Source organism: Vitis riparia, chromosome 17, assembly GCF_004353265.1.
Source record: "Vitis riparia cultivar Riparia Gloire de Montpellier isolate 1030 chromosome 17, EGFV_Vit.rip_1.0, whole genome shotgun sequence".
NCBI classification, from domain to species: domain Eukaryota; kingdom Viridiplantae; phylum Streptophyta; class Magnoliopsida; order Vitales; family Vitaceae; genus Vitis; species Vitis riparia.
Window position 1 is genome coordinate 8688774 of NC_048447.1, and position 25781 is coordinate 8714554.

At 34.3% G+C, this 25781-nt stretch overlaps 1 long non-coding RNA gene across 1 annotated transcript; it reads right to left on the bottom strand.

Moving 5' to 3' along the window:
* Nucleotides 1–23743: 23743 nt before the first annotated feature.
* LOC117905014 lies at nucleotides 23744–24652 on the bottom strand. The gene is made up of 2 exons (XR_004649644.1): nucleotides 24439–24652; nucleotides 23744–24358 (listed from the first exon to the last, which is right to left on the bottom strand). It is a non-coding gene; the product is annotated as an uncharacterized LOC117905014 (long non-coding RNA).
* Nucleotides 24653–25781: the final 1129 nt, after the last annotated feature.

A 25781-nucleotide genomic window follows, 5' to 3' on the forward strand; every position in this document is an offset into this window, starting at 1 on the left:
ACTTGTAGTATAGCATCATTCAAGTGGCATATAAGAATAAATGAATTGATAGATACAAATATAGTTGTACAGTCAATTCATAATATTAGCCCTAAATATAGAATTATTTAGTTGAGAAAACCCTTGGAAAATTTTAAGGAAAAAAAAAATTAGAAGGAAGGAAAAAGAGAAAGAAAAATAAAAAATAGTTATAAAATTTAAAATTATTTTTACAAACTTATTGACATTTATTTAAATGAATTTTATTTTATATAAAGATTAAATAATTTAAAATATATGAGATTGGAATTTATTAAAATTATGTTTGATTTTATTTCACATTTTTTAAGGTGAATCAAATTTGAGAAAATTATTTCTTTATCATTTTTTTCTTGTTAAGTGTTTTTTTTATTGGGACCAAAGGTTAGAAGATATCTTAAGTTAGTATTTATCTTAAAGAAACAAATTCACTTCATGATATAATTATTTATCTATTATTTTATCTTAAATTATTCATATTAAAAGGAAAGTATAGAAATAAACAAAACAATGCAATGGGCCTAAACGATAGCTTAATCTCTTTTATATGGAAAATATCATATTATAATTTTTTTTCTTACTATTATTTTAGAAAGAGTATAAACAATAAAATTAATCAATTCTAAGATTGCATTTGTAATCTTTCATTCTTTCTTCCATTTAATAACTTAACATTTCTAGTTTGATATATTCTTATTTTAAAATGCTATTTTCATTTTTTTATTTATTTATTTTTCCTTTTGACTTGTTCAAAGGCATAGGAATGCAAAACAACTTAATTTTCCTACATGATTCCTGATTCCTAAAACTTAAGTTGTGATGACTTTTCCTAGTAGCCAACAACTTGGCCAGGTTGAAATTATAAACCTTGGCAATGATCAAAGCTTTTTTTTTTTTTTTTTTTTCCCATATCAGTAACCTAGATCCTAAAATTTAGATGATGATGCTACATGTCAAATATTTAAGCTAAACATGGAACACAAGCAAACAAACTATTTAACTAGATCTTTAGAAGAAAAAGAGTACGTACCTATGGTTCCCTTCAATGTAGTATACAAGAAGTCTAACCCAATTATTATGGTGCACATAGCATCAACTTCAACTCTAAATTCTATCTCTACTTAACCCCTAAAGAAAATAGGTTTAGAAAGTTAAACTCTAGATGATATCACCAGAGGAATAAATAAGAAACCATAACAAAGAGGAATAAATAAATAACCATAACAAAGTTGTAAACACGATAGAGCCATGTTCAAACTCACAAATTGCTAATGGTCTTTTTTACTACCATTAGAGGTCCATTGAGTAAATAAACCCATATTCACCTTCACCAAAAATATTTTCCTTTCAAAATCAATTTGTCACTTTTCAAGATCCTTAATGTGAACCAGTGATCCCAAGCCAAATGAGAGAATTCAAGTGAGCTAATAAGTAGAGAATGATCAGTTGTTATATATGATGAAAGAGGCTCGTATACCATAACTAGGCCAAAGTTCCATTTTCCCCTTTTCTTCCCCTAATTAAGACCCATAGATGTCTTTCACTAGGTGATAAAATAAACCAGATTGACTGCTCATATATTTTAATTTATTTAAAAATTTAAATCACATACAATTAAAAATTTCAGAGTTAAACAAACAAAACACTTTTCTTTCCCCTGTAATAGAGTTGAATTAGAGGCAACCAACATATCAAATATGGAATGTGGTGTCATCCACACCAAACCAAACCCCACAAACAAACCTAATAAAGCTTAGCCCATCAAAGTTAATAAGTTGCCCAAACTAAGAACTTCTCAGAAAGATGCATCATCTTTTGTAGTGTTTAGGTCAAACCCAACTCATGTACATGCTAAAGTACCTATAAACAACCAAGTTTCGTGACATATCCATCTCTAATTTAATGTTGTTTGAGTGAAAATTGTTAAATAATTCTTATTTGAAATACACTAACACAAAAACCCTAACCAATAATGAAACATACCACCACAAAAATTACAAAAGCCATAGCCCTAAATAAAGACATAGGATTTGAACGATTTCCAACTTCACAGGTGGTAGTTAGTCTAGATTTTGTCGATGGTGGGTGTCACTTATGAAGGTTAATAGTGCAATTGGACAGTAAGGATTAAGCTTTGAGGTCAATAGTAGCTTGGTAGGTGTAGTCTCCAAAGTTTTCAAGGTATGCGGTTTTTACCTTTGGGGTGAGGTCACTGAAGGTGGTCAGAAAAGAGGAAAAAAACTTACCAATATAGGTGTGAACTTGAAGCATTTTTAGGTTTGTCAGGTTGTAAGGGTTTTGATGTTAAGATAATTGGAAATGAGGGTTATATATAGGAAGTGAGAACATGACACTTCTAAGAAGTGCCAAGGTTGCCCAAAAGTTGAAAGTTAATCTATAACACTTTAAAAAGCGCCAAGGAAAAGAAGATTCATTGAGTCCTTTTTAAAGTGTTAATATTAACTCATATCCAATGAGCGCCAAGATTAACCCTTTTTTCCCTTGAATCTTGACACTTTTTAAAAGTCCCAAGGAATGAAGTGTCCTTAAATTTGTTTTTTTAAAAGATAATCGATTTTCTTTTGATTTATCTTTTAGGGATTTAGTTTTTCCCTTTTATTTAAACGATTTTTGAAAGCTTTGTGACTGATTTTGAAATAAAATTTGAGAGCCATAAAATGTTTATTTATTTGCCAAAGTGATCATTTTCTTTAGAAAATACCCTTTAGAGCATTTTTTATTTTATTTATCTTTTTGGTTTTCTTCGCAAATCTGGTTGTAAAACCCATTTTCATACTCTCTTTAGTTGAATTTCAAGCACCTTTCATTAGCCAATTTTGTGGCCAAATGTTAAGCCTCTTACCATGGGCTTTGAGCTTACCATCATGTTTTAAAAATAGATAGTGGCTCTCACCATTTTGTGATTTTCAAAAGCTTTTCCAAATTGATTTTTTGGGGGGCCATTTTCAACCCTTATGAATCTCTCTTCATGGTCATTAGGGGCTTGAGATTTTGCTCATTTTAGGTCATTAATAGTTATCATTAGCTTTGGCAAACATGACTTAGATTCACATGAGCAAACCTTCTCATGGATGTCTTCATGTATATTTCAACCACATTTTTTTTAATGTGAGTGTTGATTTGATCTTCCATGCTTCTTATGAGCCTAAGCTCATGTTCATTTGAGCTTGAGAAAGAGAATTAGTCTTGTAGTTAATCTATGACTCACTTCCTTAGCTTACATCACTCATTTTCAAAACTTATAATTTTCAAATTTTCTTGATTTTTGGAACATGAATTATTCTTGCAAATCTTAAATTAATGAGATTATCTCCAATCGCTATGAACCTTTTCCTATATTCATTAGAGGGTTAAGACGTAAATTTTTCAATGGAAATTAATTTGGGCTTATAACAAAGCCTATATTAATTTATTTCTAAATTTTGTTTGTTTGTTATCCTATTTTTGACATACAAAGTATATTTGTAAATCTAGACTTTTTGACTTGTTCTAAAATATTATTAAGGCTTAGAACATGTTTTAATGAATGTACCAAAGAATTGTTAAAAAAAACTCTCTCTAAGCTTGTTGAATAAATCAGTATCTCCAATCATCCAACTTCATTCTTATTTTTACCTTCAAAATGTTTTTATAAGTTAGCCCTATCTCTTGGGTTTTTAATTTTTTTTCAATTTTTTTTTTTTGGTATTCTAGATTTCTTATTGAAAGCTTTGGTTTGCTTAAAAATCATTTTTTAAGCTTATAAATTAATTCCATCTTTTTATGCTTATTGTGCTAACCCAATTCAAAGTTGTGACATGTTCTTTAGAATCTAAACTATTTAGTGTATGTTTGAGCTCCTTGAGCTCTTAGGTTGTGTTCTAGACACTTTGAATATGATGTAGAATTTTTGTTTTTATTTTATCTCATCTCTAAACATTTTATTTATATTTATTTTGCAATTTCATTTTTTCTATCCTATTTTTATACAATTTGAATAACTTGTTTGATCAACACACTTTGGTATGCTTTAATATCCTTTGGCTCTTGTTTTGTATTTCAAACATTTTATGCATGTTATACAAGCCCTTCCTTGTGGCATAGATCTTCTCTAGCCATTTTATTTGTGTTTATTTTGCAAGTGCATGTTTGTTGATCTGTCTGACCCTTTTGCATGTTTAGTGTATATTAGTCCACTTTAATGCTAGTTTATTCATCTTTAACTCTTGATTTTAGTTGCATATATATCTTATACATGTTTAGATCCTAGAAATGGAAGCAAAAACAACATTAAAAAAAGAAAAAAAAATAGTTCTAAATTACAGGTTTGGAGTGCTTATCGAGATCTGGATGTTCCTAAATCAATTCATTGTGATAAGGACTGTTGTTGAATACTCCAGAAGTCAAATACGGTTTCCTAAAGTCTTATGTTATAACTCATTGTGGCTCATGTACAAAGTGTAAGTATATACACAATTGCACTCATCATGGGAACCTCATCCTGATGGTCAAGACTAGTTATTTCTCTAATTGAGAGGTAGTGCACTATAACCTCAAATGGACTGCCTAAATCCACAAACCGATTGTGAATAAATTATCAACTTACGAAAAACTCATAACTTAGATTTTCCATATAACTTTTAATGCACCCAAATCATGTACAATGAAAAAGATACAAGTTAGAATGCTCATACAGTATAATGTGTGAAACAATGATAGATAAAAATGTAATTGAAATATAATTAGATAAATAATAAATTTCAAATTTGTTATAATTATGTCATACTTTTAAAGGGCGTTATCCTAACAATCTCCCACTAATCCACAAAGCATTGTCTTACTAAAGCAAACTAAGTACACATCTGACACCTATGTTATCCCTGTGACTATCAAAGACTTTCCTCATCAACATATCAATGAAAGGATCTACCAGATTCTTTGTAGAAGGTATCTTCTCAACCACTACATTAGCCTTTTGTACTATCTCACAAATTAAGTGGTATTTTTTTACTATTTCTTGGTAATTTAGATTGTGCTATTGCCTAATATTATTAAAAAATAGTGTCATAAGTTGTACAACCAAGGATATGACTCAAAGTCCTATAAGGAACTTCCTAAGCCAAACAACCTCCTTGGTTGCTTCATAAGTTGCAATGTACTTGACTTCCATAATGGAGTCAACAATACAAGATTGTTTTACACTCCTTCACCTACAAATCACACTACCAAAAGTAAATACGAAATCAAAGGTAGACCGTTGAGAATCCTTATTAGATTGAAAGTCTCAATTTGTGTACCATTTAGATACTAACGTGTCACTCTAGAACACGAGCATAATATCTTGTTCTCCTAAGATATGTGAGTATATACTTGATAAGTATCTAATGTTCTAGTCTTAAAGCCAACTTAACAATCTCCCCTTCTAGTACATGAGGGAGGAATACCAACCAAAAACTCCATTACCTAAAGTTCAAACCCGTCATGCCAATGCACAACTGAAGCTCTACTTTGGAACAACCTTTGTTAACACGTTTAAGGCATTCTTTTAATGTGAATTTTCTTAATTTGACTTGCATTTTCTTCAATTATATACCTTAACTAATGACATCTCACATCAATATGGTTGGTTTAGGAATAATACATGGTACTCTTGCTTAAATCCATGGCACTCTAGATGTCACATATAAACCACATGCTCATTTTGCTTTAAACTCAGTTCTTAGAGAAAACCTTTTAATCACAATATCCCTTTAATTGTTTTAATGGAAATTATATCTTAAAGTTCTATTGTGGATGAAGAAATACAATTATGCAATTTAGATTGCCATAACACAAGTTTCCCTATAAAATTAATAAAATACCCAGATATAGATCTCATGTTATTAAAATCACCACCCATGTATGCATCTATAAACTCTATTAGGGATATCTAAGCTCCTATAAAACACAAGCATATGTTTGAGCTATCTCTCAATTACCTTAAGATCTACTTTAATGTCTCTCAATGCTAACTCATTTCCTGGAGTAAGGACTTACTTTTTTTTTGTCTTTTCACTGAAAGTATGATAACATTTCTTGCTAAATTTGAAGCAACAACCAAGAGGAAAACTAATTTTATTTAGCATCAATATATTTTTACTAAGACAACCATAACTTCTTTGGATTTAGGTTAGTTGTGATTTGCATCCCAAAATTTGTTTAGCTCCTTGTATATCCTTCATGTAAAAAACACTTGGCAACTCCTTCAATTTGTGAATTAATTTAGCATCTTAATAAGAATGTTATCAACATATAATAATAATATGACAAAATTGTTAGCAAAATATTTATTAAAGGATTCACTTTTCTTCATAGAAACTTATGACTCATCATGAATGTTATGATAGAGCTCTTAAAAGAAATGACATGATGTTACAATTTGATTAATTATATATGATATTAGTTATTTTCCATCTTTCTTGTATTATTTATCTAATTTATTTGAGCATTGACACCTATATCACTTATATTGTATATGACTTGCATGCATTAGGATTTGAATGAAAAATCTAAGTTGTAGATTCTTGATAAGGTGATAAGTTATTCATGATTGGTTCCTAGACTTTGGCAATCTATTAGAAGTCGTAGTATACTATCTCCAAAGTAGTGGAATGATTTATCTTAGTCATTGGGATGAATTTCCTATGATGAGTGTACTAGTAGGTTTGATTATACATTGGATAAGGCCTACCAAGAGTCATTATTAGATAACTATTGAGTTGTGATGGCATCCTCAAGCTACTATGTTATATAAGTTCTCAACCTTGAAAGAGCATTGTACTAGTGCTTAGGTCATCGGTGACTTTAACCTATTGGTAAGATCTTAATGTGATCATGTATTCCCTATAGATTGTGTGGTTGGTCGTTTAAGTAAGTTGCAATAGATATTCTCAATAAAGGCACAATGATATCTTATAACTTTGAAATAGTATGTTTCATTGGGTGATCCTAACATTTATGATGATGAAACTTATAGTTACAACAAACAAAAGTATGTCAATTGATCATGATATAAGTGGATCTCCTATTCAAGAATTAAAGAGCTAATCTTGAGAGATTGATAATTGCTACTTTATTGGATTATGGACATCAGTTCATATGGCACTTGCATGCAATGAATAATAGGTTACAAACTTAAGAAACCAACTAATTGATCATTATTTAATTTTGTCTCAATTTAAGTTTCATAAGATAATAAATTGTAGTTGACTCTTTTCAATGGAATATTGAGTTAATTTTAAATTTTGATTCTAAAAGAGTTAATATTTTCTTATGGGTCCCAATAATCCCCTTTTGAACTCAAATTCTTTTATGACATGTGGCTTGAGAAAATTATTTAATTAATTCTATCTTTGTATAAGGGTGCTCAAGTATAAGCATATGTAAGTGTGTTTCTACGGAAACACAAGGTTGCTTAAGTACTTATAATTAATTGACTTATGATTTCTACTTACACAAGTTAATTAATTAGAGCACATTTATTAAGTCAGTTAATTGAATAGGACCCAATGAGTTGGATTAAATGACTTAAGCCTATATGATGAATCCTAGTTACTTAAGCCCACAACTGCTCTCTATGAACCCTCTTACTTAAAGTTAGATGACTTTTGATATTCCATTTTCCATAGAGAAAACTCCAACCTTCATTCTCTCAAAGTGAAAAGAAGTTCATACTTCTCTTTGTACTAAGATCCAAATGGAGAGTCATTGGGTTGAAGATGTTTGGTCTTCGAGGTACTCTTCATCAAGTTGGAAAAAGATTTGGGAACATCTATATCCAAGATATGTCTCGAAACACCCTAGATATTAAAAATTAAAAATTGGCATATGTTGTTGTGCCAAAGATCTAGTAGCATGCTCTTTTCTATCAATTCAATAATGAATGAATCAAATTTTTTTTTACCATTGTCTTGGAGCTTACTTCAATGCAAAAAGACTATTTTTCAATTGTAGATTGTTTTCTTTCCCTTTCACTTTGAAACCCTCTAATGCTCCATTTAGATTTTTTTTCTTGTAATCTACCATGAAGAATGTTGTTTTCACATTTCATATATTCAATCACAAGGTCTAAACTAGCTACTAGTTAGGGCAACTCTGATGGAAGTCATCTTCACTACTGCGAAAAGATCTTATCAATGTGTATACTTTTCTTTTGCTTAAAGCCCTTAACCATTGAGAGAGCCTTGTACTTCACCAATTTTCCATTGTTGTCTCTTTTCAACTTGAATGTTCACCTATTTTTTTTTCAAAGTTTTTTACAAGACTTGGCATCCTAAAAAACTTTGTGGCTCCCCTCATTAGTAAATAACATGTACCTAGAAGAGGGATATTTGATGGAAGGATGATGTTCACTAGTAGACCTCATAACTAAAGGTACTAAACTGTCCCTTTGAGGTGGTTGCTCTTCTTGCTCAATCCTATGCAAACATGCCAACTATATTATCATCTCAAGTTAGCCTATGTTTTTTTATCAGAAGTTGACTCATCAACTTCCGTTTCCTTAACTCTAGATTGTTGAGATGACAAAAAAGCAAGTACTAACTAAATCAAATCATCATTTTTATCTCTAAGCTATTCAACTCTACAAAAACCTTCTAAGGTTAGATTCTCTCGAAATGCATCATCTTAACTTCTCACAACTCTCTTTTTCGATGGATCCCATAGTTTGAACCTAAATTCTTTATCTCCATGCCTAACAAAAAATGTGTAGAATTGTATCCTAAGCTTAGATTCCTAATCTTTGGGAATATACACAAAAGTTTAACTCTTCAAGTAGGAATAGGAAATATATATATATATATATATTTTATGGGCCTTCTCTAGAACCTCAAAGTTTAATGGAACTAATAAAGATGTGTTTATTATAAACTAGCATCTACTTTGAGAAGTTTCAACCAACCACCTCAAGCAACTTTGCAATTTTAACATACACCCGACCCTCTCAATAATGGTGTGATTCATCATCTCAACCACACCTTTATGTTATGAAGTACTTAAGATTATTTTCCTAGACCTTAGACCATATTTGGAGTAGTAAGTTTCAAAGTCCTTGGAGGTTTACTCACCTTTATTATCAAATCTTAGATATTTAAACTTCTTTCTAATCTTTCTTTCAACCATAACATGGAACTAGTGAAAAAAACTAATAAAATAACTTGATCCTTTGACCTTACCAAGTAAATACGTACTTTTTTTTTATAACATTATCATTGAAAGTAAAAAAATACCTATTTATTCCAAGAGATTCCACATCTATAGCGCCACAAAAAAAATGAGTAGATCAATTCTAACTTTTCTAACTTCCTTTTAAAGCTATTGTTACAAGGCAATCTCTATTATTTTCTAAACAAACAATGATCACATGGTAATACATACCCATTATGTGCCAAGGTGATTGAGGACTTCCTTGCTAAAACCTACAATCCTTTTCCATCATATGCCCTAGTCTCTTATTCTAATACCAAGGAGGCATTTTCTACAACATATAATTCATCCTTGCATACTTTCCCTTGAGTCCAATATAAAGTGCAACATATTCCTTTGGCAAAAACCTATAAGCCTCTACTAAGCTTTCATTTTCCACCACTAAAGTGGCTCTTATATTGTTGTTCATCTAGTGCAAAGCAAGATATATAATTAAAGTGCTAATCAATATGCCTCAATCCCTTAATGTTGCTTGCATCCAATATTGGTCTCAAGACATACATTTGTCATGCTTATAATCTTGGTGTAGTTGGAATTTCCCATTTAATTATGTCAAAATCTCTAAGTCTATAATTAGAGAAAAACTCCAAGCAAGGGATGTATGGTAGGAAGTGGTAATGTTTACAAATCATTCAACTTCTTTGTTGTTGACACACAAACACTCATTTAATGGTACCAAAACTTCATCACTCTTGGATGTAGAGGTTATAATATTCTTATCATTTTTTTTTAATTTTATAGTTTTTATTATTCCTCTTTTGTTTCCTTTTCCAAATACAATAATTTTTTTTTTCATATCTCCATCTTTACCATAATAGAAGCATTTAATACTATCTCCACCCATCATTTTTCATTAGTTTGAAGGGCTTTAATACATTAAGAAAATAAGTTCAAAGGGGCCCAAAAAATTCAATCATAGGAACTTAGATCACCCATCTGTTGGTAAATGAAAACTACCTAAACCGTAAATCATTGCAAGAACTAATTCCAAATGAGACTCAATGCCATGAATTGAAATGAGAAATATGAGATACTTTTTAAGAGGATAAGGATTGAGTAAATGAGATTAAGGTTTTTTTTATCCTTATCCATGGATGAAACCTCCTTGTCCTATTATGATTGACTTACATAAATCGCTTGAACACTAGACTTGGGATTTTTGGCATGATTCAAAAGGAGGACTTGTCATGTCATCTATTCTTGCTTCTTCCTCTACTTTTTATGATAAGTGCATGCACATTTTCTATGCATTTCTTTTCATAAATTAAATAGATAATGCATCATTGGAATAAAGTTATTGATAGTCACAACAAAAGTTTTAATTCCTACTATCTAGCAGTGAACATAGGAACAAAAAGGATTGCATTTCATCATCTATCACCATTTTTCATTGTAGACAACCGATTTACCATGTTCTAAAAAGCATTTAAGTGATTTGTCATTGAATTTCCTTGCTTTAGCTTATGTTCACTAACTTCTTTAACAAAATTTTTTTTATCCCTAATAGTTTCCAGAGATCATAGGCATTTGTTTCATTTGTCATACGGTATTTGAGAGACTACATCAATCAATTGCCTAATGTAGGGTATTGCCTTTTTGTTCATGTTCTTCCATTCCAAGCTAGATTTGTCCTTAAACCTTCACCCTCAAGAATATTTGATAAATATTTGATGGTGAGAAAATCCTTCATCATGAACTTTCACACACCCTATTTGAGTTGTTAAGTTTTACCATGACAATTAAGTTTCCTTCTATTTCCATCGATCCCTTTCAAAACCAAGAATTCCCATAACCAAGTTTTAATACCACTTATATATTGGGGGCAAATGACAATTGAAAAACATATTAAGTGAAGTGGGAATGTAACGACCCGCACCCAACCATGTAAATATTGTCCGCTTTGGGCCCAAGGGGGCCCTCACGGCTTTAAAACGCGTCTATTTGGTTAAGAGGAGCCTCTACATATATATATCGCCAGGAATATTCTCCCCTATCCGATGTGGGACATTACAAACACCCCCCCATGCAGACACAACGTCCTCGTTGTGTCCCATGAGATTGCGGGACCAAACAGATAAATACCCCTTACGGGGCCAAACAAACCCCCACACCGGGGTCAGGGATCGGCTCTGATACCATTTGTCACGCCCCAAGACCCACTCCAAGGGCGTGACGGTCATTTCACACCTCAAACCCGAAGGCTTAAAGTATAATCTGACCCAAACAATCATATTGTAACTGGATGTTACCAATTACCAAATACCTGTTCAGAGTAGCAGAACAAAATCTAAAATCCTCAAATTCAATTTCCAAATAACTTCCAAATATCAAATGATCCAAATGAACATAACTAACAGTTAAAACAAAATCCAACATAAAATCCTAAGTCAAATTCTAATGATGACTATTCCTCAGCCTAGCCATCACTCCTCACCCGAACTAAGAGTACCTGAAAAATTTTCAACAATTGGGAATGAGCTCACAGCCCAATAAGGAATATTAATGCAATTCATGGATCAAATATTTTCATTTCAAATAGGAGATATATATTTTTTTTTTCTCATCAAATATCAGAGTTTCAAAGATACTAATATATTCAAAATTCAACCAACCATTTTCATATCAAATTCAAACACTTTCATATAAGATTCAATCAAATCCATTCCATTTTCATTACCCTGGTTATCAAATATCAAATGCCCAGTTAGGTGGGACTTTTCAAATGGGTGGCTAGCCTCAAATTGTTCCTGGTGGATGGAACCAAACACTACTAGTACTAGTAACCTCTAACCAAACCCTTAGAGGCTGGGGTCCAAATCAATTACATTCCCACCATGAAATGTAAAGGTCAACTATTATATCCCGTTGACAAGGGCCAAATAAACCAGAGTGATGTTTTTGTTCAAGTATTCAAATTTACACAACATAATATCTCCATATTTTGTGTCATAAATAAAACAAAATATTCCAACATAATATTTAGTGCAAAACAGTTTGATCAATGCATGGTAACAAAATATCAATTTCTTTTCCACAATTCAAAATAACATATAAAATAATTTAATTTTATAAATATTGCATTAACTTCCCTTACCTCAAAATGTGCAAAGACCTTGAAGGAAAAATAACCCTGAAAAGTCTACTCTTCACCTAACACAATAAAAAGACCACTATTACTATTTACCTCAAAATATAAATCTGATAATCCTAAAAAATTTCTAAATGTTAAGATTAATAATTCTGATTAACAAAGTAATAATTTAATTACTCTATTCCTTATTTAATTAAAATTAATAAATTCTCAATTTGTTTCTAATAACACATTACTAATTTAATTAAATTACAATTTTATTTCATTATAAAATTCTATATATATAATATATATATATATTTTGCCAAATCTCTCATTCTATTTATTACGAAAAGACCATTATTACTATTATCTTATTTATTAATCTAAAACTAAATATTATTATTACTCTTTTTTTTTTTTTAATTATCCAATTCAATAGTCACCCAACCATTACTCATCTCGGGTACACACCAAAAAGCAAGTTGTGTTTTTTTTTTTTTTTTTTTGCCTAATGATGATTCATTATATATATATATATATATATAAAAGCCTCCATAGTACTGCCGCGCCCCACCTGTGTTTTGTTTTTCCATTGCCATCCATTTTATATATATATATATATAAGGGCTTCCTGGCACACGCACCTTTTGTTTTTTTTTTTCTTTTGTTTTTTTTTTTCCTTCTTTCCTTCCAGTGTTGTGGACACGCGTTCTTTTTTTTTTTTTTTTTCATCTAATAAAATTTAAGATCTCCCAAATTCCAACAATAAAATCAAAATCTTAAATTTTTATTATTTTGATATTAAAATGAATTAAAAATAAAATAATCTAACCCTAATCTAGATTTGGGGTTTTCCAAAAAAAATATATCTAATGTGTTTGAAATTAATCAATGAATCTAAAATATTAAACTAGGGGTTAGATTCTTACCTATAGAGATCTGTTCTTCAACCCTGAAATCTGACTCCAACCTACGTTCTCTGGAATTCTGCGAACAGGAACTCTATTCAGAAAAGAATGGAAAGAATAAAATTTCTAATTTATACCTAGGGTATTTATTTGTAAAATTACCCTTTTACCCTTCTTCCTTTTTATTAAATTAATTAATTAACTAAATTAATTATTATTAGTAATTTCCTAAATTACCCTTAAAAGAAAATGCTTGGGCGTTACATCCTCCCCTCCTTAATAAAAGTTTAGTCCTCTAAACTTGACATACCTGAGTCTTGAAATAATTGAGGATGTTTTTCTCTCATCTCTTCTTCTAACTCCCAAGTAGCTTCACGAACACTATGGTTGCTCCATTGAACCTTTACCAATTTGACAACAGCATGACGTAGTACTTTATCCATTACATCTACAATCTGAACGGACATTTCTTCATATGTCAAGTCCTCAGAAATTTGAATAGGCTCCAACTCCACAACATGAGAGGGATCATAAATATACTTCCTTAGAGTCGAAACATGAAACACATTATGAACCTTAGACAGGCTTGGGGGCAAGCCAACTTTATATGCCAAAGTGCCTACTCTTTCTAATATTTCAAATGGACCCACAAAACGAGGACTAAGTTTTCCTTTTCTCCCAAATCTCATCACAGACTTCATAGGTGAAACTTTCAAGAACACATGATCACCCACCTCAAACTCCAAATCTCGCCTACGATGATCAGCATAACTCTTATGTCTACTTTGAGCTGTTTTTAATCTTTCTTTAATCAAAGCAACTTTTTCAACAGTCAACTGCACAAGTTCAGGCCCCAAAAGTTTCCTTTCTCCAACATCATTCCAACAGATAGGAGATCGACATTTTCTACCATACAATGCCTCAAAAGGTGCCATCCCAATGCTAGCTTGAAAACTATTGTTATAGGCAAACTCTACTAAAGGTAAATGATCATCCCAATTACCTTGCAGGTCCAAAATACAAGCTCTCAACAAGTCTTCCAAAACCTGAATTACCCTTTCTGATTGGCCATCAGTTTGAGGATGGAAAGCAGTACTAAAACTCAACTTAGTGCCCAAAGCTTTTTGTAGACTATGCCAGAATCTAGAAGTGAAACGAGGATCTCTGTCAGACACTATAGAAACTGGTACTCCATGCATTCTCACAATCTCCTTCACATAAAGAGAAGCTAAACGATCTAAAGAAAAGTTGACTTTCATAGGCAAAAAGTGAGCAAACTTTGTCAACCGATCAACAATCACCCAAATAGCATTATTACCCCCTAAGGTTCTTGGCAATCCTATCACAAAATCCATGGTAATATGCTCCCACTTCCACTCAGGAATAGCAAGTGGCTGCAAAGACCCTGCTGGTCGCTGATGCTCAGCCTTCACCTGTTGACACACTAAACACTGAGCCACAAATTGTGCAATATCATGCTTCATACCTGACCACCGATAGTTTTGCCTCAAATCCTTGTACATCTTCGTCCCTCCTGGGTGGATTGCAAACTTGGAACAATGAGCTTCCTCTAAAAGCTCCCTCCTTAAGTCTTCATCATTTGGGACACAAAGTCTAGTCCCAAATCTCAAGACCTCATCATCTGACAAAACAAAATCAGGCTTACTGCCTCTCTTAACTTCCTCCATAACTTGTACTAATCGGGAATCATTCTTTTGTAGGGTCTTAATTCTCCCAACTAAGTTTGGTTGTACTCTGAAATTTGCTACAAGTGCTCTTAAGCCCATAACTCGAAAGTGGACTTGTAGACTCCTCAACTCTTCAAGTAACTGCTTTTGACACCCTCTAATAGCTGCTAGAGAACCAACTGACTTCCTACTCAAGGCATCAACTACAACATTCGCCTTTCCAGGATGATACTGAATAATACAATCATAGTCCTTAAGTAGTTCTATCCATATTCTCTGTCTCATGTTCAACTCCTTTTGGGAAAATAGATACTTCAAACTCTTATGATCTGTGAATATCTCACAAGTTTCACCAAAAAGAAAATGTCTCCAAATCTTAAGTGCAAAAACCACAGCAGCTAACTCCAAATCATGAATAGGGTAGTTCCTTTCATAAGGCTTCAACTGTCTAGAAGCATAAGCTACAACTCTCCCATGCTGCATAAGAACACAACCCAAACCCTGATGAGAGGCATCACTATACACCACAAATCCTCCTGAACCTGAAGGGATAGTCAAAATAGGAGCTGACACTAATCTATTCTTCAACTTTTGGAAGTTACATTCACAATCATCAGACCACACAAACTTAACTCCCTTCTGTGTCAACTTAGTTAAAGGTAGGGCAATCTTAGAGAACCCTTCTATAAACCGCCTATAGTAACCAGCAAGTCCCAAGAAACTTCGAATCTCAGTCACAGTACTAGGTCTTCTCCAATTAGCTACAGCATCTACCTTTCCAGGGTCAACTGAGATGCCATCATTGCTTACCACATGCCCAAGGAAAGAAATTCGATCTAACCAAAACTCACACGTCTTCAGTTTAGCATACAACTGCTTATCTCTGAGAGTCTGTAATACAATACTCAAATGGCCCTCATGCTCCTCTCTACTTCTTGAGTATACCAAGATGTCATCTGTAAAAACCACCACAAACTGATCTAGATAAGGCTTGAATACCCTATTCATTAAGTCCATAAAAGCAGCAGGTGCATTAGTCAAACCAAAAGGCATAACCAAAAACTCATAATGCCCGTATCTAGTTCGAAAAGCAGTCTTGGGTACATCTTCACTTCTAACCCTTAACTGATGATAACCAGATCGAAGATCAATCTTAGAGAACACACAAGCACCTTGTAGCTGATCAAACAAATCATCAATCCGAGTAAGGGAATACTTGTTCCTCACTGTCACCTTATTCAACTCCCTATAGTCAATGCAAAGTCTCATTGAGCCATCCTTCTTTTTCACAAATAGAACAGGAGCTCCCCAAGGTGAAACACTGGGCCTGATAAAACCCTTGTCTAATAACTCCTGAAGTTGAACTTTCAACTCCTTAAGCTCCACAGGTGCCATCCTGTATGGGGCCTTAGACATAGGACCTGTTCCTGGTACCAGATCGATGGTGAACTCTACCTCTCTCTCTGGTGGTGATTCATGCCTAATTGGTGTCTCAGCTGATGTATGTCCAGCTGGTGCTCCTTGATGGCAGGTGTAATCAACAAAATTTTTAACCTATAACACCATGAACTAGGGTAGCAAATACAAAGCTACTATAGCATAGTGGCTCTAGGATCGTTCCACTGGGAAGGGTACTCAAGATTGAAAATGATACCAATTCAAAGTGAATTGGTGTTGTTTCATTTCAAGATTAGCTTAAGAAATAAAACACAAACTTTGGTTGAAAAAGGGTTGAACTTAGATTAACAACACAACAAGTGATGAAAATAACTTAAGAAGAAAAGCATTCCTTGGAGATTTAGGTATACAGGGGAGGTTCCTCATGCAAAAGCATAGCTCCGGTCACTTGGTTCAATTCCTCACATTAGAGAATTAACGTAAAGTCAATTCTCTAACAGGTGCTGCATAAATGCATCCCTCAATTGGATTTCAGCATTAATTCTCTCACTGATGCAACTTGCAATGGTTTGAGCCTCTCACTTAGCCTTTACCATTCAAGGTGATCTTTAACCTTGGATTACCCGTCAAAAGCTCGCAAGAGGTAACTAATGGATGTCTCCTAGGAGTCCAAAAGCTTACCAAGTGTTGGCTATTCTAGAAAATCCTACCTTCAAGTCACCTCCCAAAGGCTCGTAAGGGGTAAACTAGTGAATCTCCACGGTTAGAGATCACTTGCCTTACCAAGTGTTGGCCCAGGTGACTCCAAGGTGTTTTAAGTTAACTAAAAACATTAGAAACCATTCACAGGACACACTTACTCTTCATTCATAGCTGAAACCACAAAGCTTCTGATTGAAGCACTTGGAACCTTTCCCGGCAACCTTAACTCCAAGGAACTAAAAAGCTTAGCTACTCATTCTCTGGGGAAAGCTCCTCAGAGAGTGCATAACTTGGTAAAAATATTAAAATACGAAGTGAGAAGGTAAGGTAGTGAAGAGCTAAAGCTCCCTGTATTTCTTTCTTGTTAACTTACAAAAGGTTCAACAACCAGAACCCTCAGAACAGGCTCCTCGGGCTCCCTTTTATATCAAAAATCCCAATTACAGCTATCCCATGATATTTTGCCAAATTCCTAACTTAAAAGCTAAGGAAATCTATCATTGGTGACTTACAAGGAGAATTTAGGCATTTAAGCAACAAAAATCTAATGAAAAATATCTCCAAGAGTCGGTTACAAATATCAGGAAGCACTAAGGACCACTTCGCAGGTGAAAGATGAGGTCTGCGAAATTTCGCAGGTACTCAAGAGGAGCTGCGAAATTTCTTCATAGTAGCCAGCTGCTTCAACACCTTTGCAAAGTGGACTTCCAACTTGAGGTGTTTGGCTTCCATCGTGGCGTGAAGCTTCAGGGGAACTCCATAGCACTGTGCAAAAAGGCTGCGAAATCACTTCGCAACAAAAAATGGTGATTTCGCAGCACTTTACTGAAGTCTTCCTTCCTTCAGCTTGGAGCAGTTATCTTCCAATGGCTGTAGCTTCCTCATTTCAGATCCAAATTGCACACGGTTTGAGGCATTGGATTGTTGACTTCCCAAGCTTTCAAATGACATATTGTATGCATAATTTGGACATCAGGAAGTGCTCCAAAACTAGCTGCAGTGACTGTCATCAAGAGTGCTCCACGGCTGAATCCTCTTTGCTTCCCCTTTTGCATTTCCACTTTACTTATGCATAAGAGCTTCAAGGTTGTGATTCTTCATGCCTCTGAGCTTCCCAAAGCTTTCTAAAGATTCCATATCACTCTCCTCAATCTCGTAATGCTTTGGTGGTCAAAATGCTATCAAAACACCAAAACTTAAGGCAATTTGATTATAATTGATTGCAAGGAGCCTTAACATGCTAATTGGGTTAAAAGGCACCAACTACTACTCAAAAGTGTTTAAAAGGATTAATTAAAAGCTATCAAATAGCACTTTTTGAGTAGTAATCAGGTGGCAAGCCAGGCAAATCCTCTGGAAAAACATCAGGATACTCCCTTACTATGGGTATGTCTTCCAACTTCAAATCACTTTCATTACTCATCACACTAGCCAAAAATCCTTGGCAACCCTTCTTGAGCAAGCTACTAGCTCGCAAGGCTGAGATCATACGCAATGGTCTGTCCACATGCTTCCCTTCAAAGCTAAACTTAGGCTGACCAGGAATACTAAACATCACCCTTTTCTCAAAACAGTCAACAGAGGCATGGTAAGAAGCTAACCAATCCATCCCCAAAATCACATCAAAATCCTGAAGGTCAAGGAGTACTAAGTCAACTGGCATTTCCCTATAACTAATCATCACAATACAATTTCTAAGCATTCTACTGGCCACAACCGAATCTCCCACAGGAGTAGCAACAATCAAATCAAAGTCCATGCTAGCAACAGGCAAACCCAACAAACCAGCAAAAGATACTGAAACAAAAGAGTGTGTTGATCCAGGATCAATCAAGACTCTAGCAAATAAGGTGTGGATTCGGAGAGTACCTGTCACTTCATCAGACGTAGCTTGAGCATCTCTATGAGTCATAGCAAATACTCGCCCTTGAGCCATAGGCTTCTGTCTATCATTTTTATTCTTTTCCTTAGGCTTCCCAAATACAAACTCCCTACTCTCTGGACAATCCCGAACCATATGTCCCTGTTTTCCACAACCAAAGCAAGCCTTTGTCTTACTATAGCATGGCCTACCCCCATGCTTCTTACCACAAGTAGGACAAATCCTATCTAAATTTGTCACTAAGAAGCCAAATAAGCAAATCAGAATTATAAGGAATAAAATAATCGGACTAGATGAAGTTGAAACTTAAACTAATGCATCACTCATCTATTCCCAAAGGTAAACTAAACAAGTTCCCATCAAGATCACAACCTAAAGCTCTGATACCATTTGTCACGACCCGCACCCAACCATGTAGATATTGTCCGCTTTGGGCCCAAGGGGGCCCTCACGGCTTTAAAACGCGTCTATTTGGTTAAGAGGAGCCTCTACATATATATCGCCAGGAATATTCTCCCCTATCCGATGTGGGACATTACAAAAAATGATGTAACGCCCAAGCATTTTCTTTTAAGGGTAATTTAGGAAATTACTAATAATAATTAATTTAGTTAATTAATTAATTTAATAAAAAGGAAGAAAGGTAAAAGGGTAATTTTACAAATAAATACCCTAGGTATAAATTAGAAATTTTATTCTTTCCATTCTTTTCTGAATAGAGTTCCTGTTCGCAGAATTCCAGAGAACGTAGGTTGGAGTCAGATTTCAGGGTTGAAGAACAGATCTCTATAGGTAAGAATCTAACCCCTAGTTTAATATTTTAGATTCATTGATTAATTTCAAACACATTAGATATATTTTTTTTGGAAAACCCCAAATCTAGATTAGGGTTAGATTATTTTATTTTTAATTCATTTTAATATCAAAATAATAAAAATTTAAGATTTTGATTTTATTGTTGGAATTTGGGAGATCTTAAATTTTAATAGATGAAAAAAAAAAAAAAAAGAACGCGTGTCCACAATACTGGAAGGAAAGAAGGAAAAAAAAAAAAAACAAAAGAAAAAAAAAACAAAAGGTGCGTGTGCCAGGAAGCCCTTATATATATATATAAAATGGATGGCAATGGAAAAACAAAACACAGGTGGGGCGCGGCAGTACTATGGAGGCTTTTATATATATATATATATATATATATATATATATATATATATATATATATAATGAATCATCATTAGGCAAAAAAAAAAAAACACAACTTGCTTTTTGGTGTGTACCCGAGATGAGTAATGGTTGGGTGACTATTGAATTGGATAATTAAAAAAAAAAAAGAGTAATAATAATATTTAGTTTTAGATTAATAAATAAGATAATAGTAATAATGGTCTTTTCGTAATAAATAGAATGAGAGATTTGGCAAAATATATATATATTATATATATAGAATTTTATAATGAAATAAAATTGTAATTTAATTAAATTAGTAATGTGTTATTAGAAACAAATTGAGAATTTATTAATTTTAATTAAATAAGGAATAGAGTAATTAAATTATTACTTTGTTAATCAGAATTATTAATCTTAACATTTAGAAATTTTTTAGGATTATCATATTTATATTTTGAGGTAAATAGTAATAGTGGTCTTTTTATTGTGTTAGGTGAGGAGTAGACTTTTCAAGGTTATTTTTCCTTCAAGGTCTTTGCACATTTTGAGGTAAGGGAAGTTAATGCAATATTTATAAAATTAAATTATTTTATATGTTATTTTGAATTGTGGAAAAGAAATTGATATTTTGTTACCATGCATTGATCAAACTGTTTTGCACTAAATATTTTTGTGATGTCCCACATCGGATAGGGGAGCAAGTTCCTGGCGCTATATATGTAGAGACTCCTCTTAACCAAATAGACGCGTTTTAAAGCCGTGAGGGCCCCTTTGGGCCCAAAGCGGACAATATCTACATGGTTGGGTGCGGGTCGTTACAAATGGTATCAGAGCCAATCCTCGACCCCGGTGTGGAGGTTTGTTTGACTTTGTCTGTTTGGCCCCGCAATCTCATGGGACACAACGAGGACGTTGTGTCTGCATGGGGGGGTGTTTGTGATGTCCCACATCGGATAGGGGAGAATGTTCCTGGCGCTATATATGTAGAGGCTCATCTTAACCCTGTAGACGCGTTTTAAAGCCGTGAGGGCCCCCTTGGGCCCAAAGCGGACAATATCTACATGGTTGGGTGCGGGTCGTTACAAATGGTATCAGAGCCGATCCCCAACCCCGATGTGGGGGTTTGTTTGGCCCCGTAAGGGGTGTTTGTCTGTTTGGCCCCGCAATCCCATGGGACACAACGATTGTGACATCGGATAGGGAAGCAAGTTCCTGGCGATATATATGTAGAGGCTCCTCTTAACCAAATAGACGCGTTTTAAAGCCGTGAAGGCCCCCTTGGGCCCAAAGCGGACAATATCTACATGGTTGGGTGTGGGTCGTTACAGGGAATACCTAACATTTGTGAAAATAGTGAATATTTCACATGCACGGGTTCAAAATTGTTCCACAATAATAAAAACTTAACAAGAAGGTGTAATAATAATCCCAGAACATATAACAAAGATGACAGCAAGTATAACATAAAGAAACTCTTTCAAATGAGGTAAAAAACGATGGAAAAGATTTCTTCTATTTCAACAAAAATGGGAGTACAACTTCTTACTAGCTTCTTCAACCTAGAAATTAGTAGAAACATATATTAATAATACGTGAGATGGAAATCCATCATCTCAAAAACACGAAGAATAGGAAGAAAGTGGAGAGATTATACCATAAGAGCTTTCAAAAAGATTGAATAAAAAATCTCCACACATGTAAAGTTGAATGAATCACCTACAAAGATTTACTTTCACCCCTTAATTTTGATCCTTGAGCCTTAGAAAAATGCCATAAAAAATAATCCCTATTTCCTTCTTTTTTACTTACTTCCACGATCCATCACTTTCAGTTTTTTCAACCCCCACCCATGAGGAAAAAAATACGACATATATTTGGCCTGTAGAACCACCCCCCACCTCCCTCCAAACAAAAGACTTACATCTTGGGCAAATAACTTAGTCACATTTGGTTTAATAATCTTACAATTTGCTTAATATAAGTGCAATAGTTAAGATCTGATTTTTTTCAAGGAAAAACTATAAAATGAAGAAACAAGCCTCTATGGTACTATATATACGTACATATTCATGATTGATTGCAATCCTCTTAATCTAGAAAATTTCCCTCCTTTCCATCTGGGGAACAAATCCAGAGGAACTATAATGAATTAATACAAGACCCAGATAAATTACCAACTTTTTATGTGCATATATTATGTAAGCAAGTGCCACTCATCATCATCACACGCTGCAAAACGAGCTGTGTGTTCCCTCCACTAATCACTGGAGAATTAATGAACCCAAACATACATTTAAAAAAGCAAAAGGATAATCAGAGAGACAAAAGAGTTGCTGGGCAACAATATGTTGTTAAAGGCTTACCTTTTGCATAGATTGAAACATTCTCCAGCATAAAATGTGGAAGAAAAAGCTTTCATTTGCCCTATCTACATATATGATTTATGTTTTGCATGAAAATGAAACCCTGGGGTCCCCAGCAATGTGAAAAAAAATGGGAGGGGACCTTTCTTCTCCCATATGTCATGAGTTCAATGGGGGAAGCACTCAACTTTTTCTCCCTAGAGATACCCATCTCTCAAAACCTGTGCCAAACAGCACCTTTAGTTAAGAGATTATCATTCACCTGTTAAAAAGGAACACAGAGCTGTATGATTACAGTAAGCAAAGGCTTTATTATGTTTCTAGCATTGGAGATCTCATGGCTGGAATCTGCCCCAGGATCAGTAGGCACGACACAAACCTATAGTCAACCTAACCTTTTCATGATTAAAGAGAACGGAAAAAGAAGAAGAAGAAAAGCAAACATTGTTAGAATCTCCTTATCATAATGAAGTCTCTTCAGCCACTGATACTGATCTTTTGAGTAATACTCAATTGGAATGTTTTAGCTCCATTTATGCGTTGTGGGTCAGGGCTAAGGAGAAAGAGAGTGAGCCCCATCCAGAAAATTTCCATCAACAAGATCAACTAATTTAGCAGACAGCCATCAAAAGCTAATGCAGTCAAATATAGATCAGACATTTTATCTTAGTTGCCCACAAGGTTTAAATGCTTTAGGAAACTGGACACCATGTTCTCCAAAATAGAGCTGCATTCCCCTGCTTTCCCCCTCCCCCTTTTGGCACAAAGTCCTTTACTTTAAACATGATTTACCCTTGCTCTTTTGTAATAGTTCAGAATGGTATGTTCGGTTGCCTATATTAATTATGAGTCAATCAAGGAATGGACGGCATAGCGGTGAGGCACACATGAAAGTCAAGGTCATCAATTGACCAATATGTGGAATCAAACAGCTACTCTTTAACTACATGAAATTTATAGAGTAATTAATGCTAGTTAGCTACACCCTTGAAAACAAACCATTGGAACAAGACTCTTAGACAGTGGACAGAACTACATGGCATTAACAATGAGTAGAAGTTGAGGAAGGCTCTTACAAGAATTACTCTTATCATTTTCCCATTTTGTACCGGTTCTTTCACGATCATGTTTTGAAATTTGATTTCCGATCTCCCAGTAAGGCAGTAACTCAAACGCTTCACAGCTATGAACTTATTTTCACATGAAATGGAGATAATTTTCTTCTCCAACTTAAGTGTTGTATCTTCAGCTTCATTTCATGTAAAGGAAAAGTGGAAGAAAGAACACAAGACGACCGAGAAGAAGTAAACAATTAATGGATACTTGGTCATGAAACCGGAGTATACATGAGATTGTTATTACATTAAGAATTAACTTGCACACAGTCCTTACATTAATTCTCGGATCTGACTCTGTTACATCAACACTACAATTCACTCCTATCTAGCCCTTATTGGCAACATATTACTAGAACACTCATGAAAATTAATAATACAACGAGAAAATGATGATGACGGACATCTGCATCATTGCAGACCAATTAATTATAAGTATAAAAATGTTAAAACAAAACAAAACAAAATAAATAAAATAAAAATAACCGATCGGACCAGGAAAGCTTGATTCCCCTTGCATGGAAGATCTCCATGCCATGATTCTTCCCTTGGAATTAAGTCAACCCATCTGGGTTCATGCAGCTACAAAAGCCACCCACCTCATGAAAATGAGACAGCAGCCTACACTGCCTCTTCTGGAGGAAAATATCAGGGATGGGTATCCACGAATCGCCAGAAAGTTGAGAGCAGCACCATGGTGGCAGAAGAAGAGAAGCTGCAGTACTATATCCCAACATGTCTCAGGAGATAGCTAGAGTCTTGCTTGAGTGAAAGGAGGAGAGGAAAATGGACATATATATACTATAAAACGAATGTAGAAGTATGAGAGAAGTGGTAGTACAAATAGGGGGAATTAGCTTTACTTAGGCAAGGCAACTCACAGTGTGACATTGAGGAGGTCGCACGCATTCTGTAGAAACCCTAATCTTATATTCCCGCATGCACGTTTCTCTTTAATGAACAGTGTCATCACGTTTCCACAGGAAAAAGGGAAGGGAAAAGAATTCAAAGAAAGAGATAGACATGGAGGAGCAAACTGTATCCAAGTGTTTAGGGTTTATCTTTTGAAGAGCAAAGCCCAAAGGCATGGTGTCCTAAAGCTGGGGCTCTTTTTAAAGCATTACCCTCCACAAGGAGGTCGACTTTACAAATGGCATATGTTTGAATTTTTGGCTTCTTTTGGTCGGTTGTGTGAAAAAGATTGCAAATATTTTGTACTGCTTTTGCATATATGCTGGTAGCCTGTGGGTGGTGGGGCTTGCTTTCCCACTTTGGACCTCTCTCATTGTTTTAGGGTACCCCTCATGGCTAGCTACCCTACGTACCCATATGTGGGGCTTGTTTGTAAAGTTGGGAATTCCATGGCTTGGCCATTTTCACCTCTCTTTCTCTCTTCTTGTGTACATATAATGTGAAAGAGGTAGGATGTTGAGCATGCTCTCGGCGGTCTAAAAGTCAATTATCTTTATCTTATGCCTGTGATTTCATAATTGTATGTTTACCACTACGACATTATTATATTAAACTTGATTCGCTATAATTGGGCAATGTCAACAAAGTACAGTTGAATTTGATCACAATAGGATGAACCCCTTTGAATTGAGAAAAAGTTAAGTGTCTTTTCTCATGAGTAAAGTTATATTCATGAGTAGAATTTCTAGACTTCTAGTGCAAAATAACAACACCAAGAACAAAATTTACATTTGGATGGTTCAAATTAAAAAACTTAATCCAAATCCAGTTCAATTTTGGTTTGATTAGTAATTCATTTGTAACCAAATTTGTTAAAGCTAACTTTGATTTGAGCGAGGTATATTTTGAATCATTAATCAAATCTTAATAACCTCAAATTTCCAAATTTTAAAAGGGTATTGGAAAATCATTTCTTAATCATGCGGACATCCCTGAGTACGACCAAAATTAGGTGAAGGGAAAAAGTGATTTGTCTATTTGTCTTGAAAAGCGTAACTCTTTGATCTTTCAATTGGCCCAACCCCTTTTCAGTTTCCACGAAGAGGACCATTTCTAGTTTCTTTCAATCAAGCGGTCAGTGTGGTAGCTCACCAGTGGAGGACCAGCGGTATTCGTTGCGTGAGGTTTACTGAAGTGCTGCCCAAGTAGAAACCAACACGTGGCCGTGGAAAATGGGCAGCTGCACGGCACGCTGGTTTCCAGAAAGGAGTCGGCAACTTTTTGGACCAAGGAGCTTGGCGTGGAAGACAAT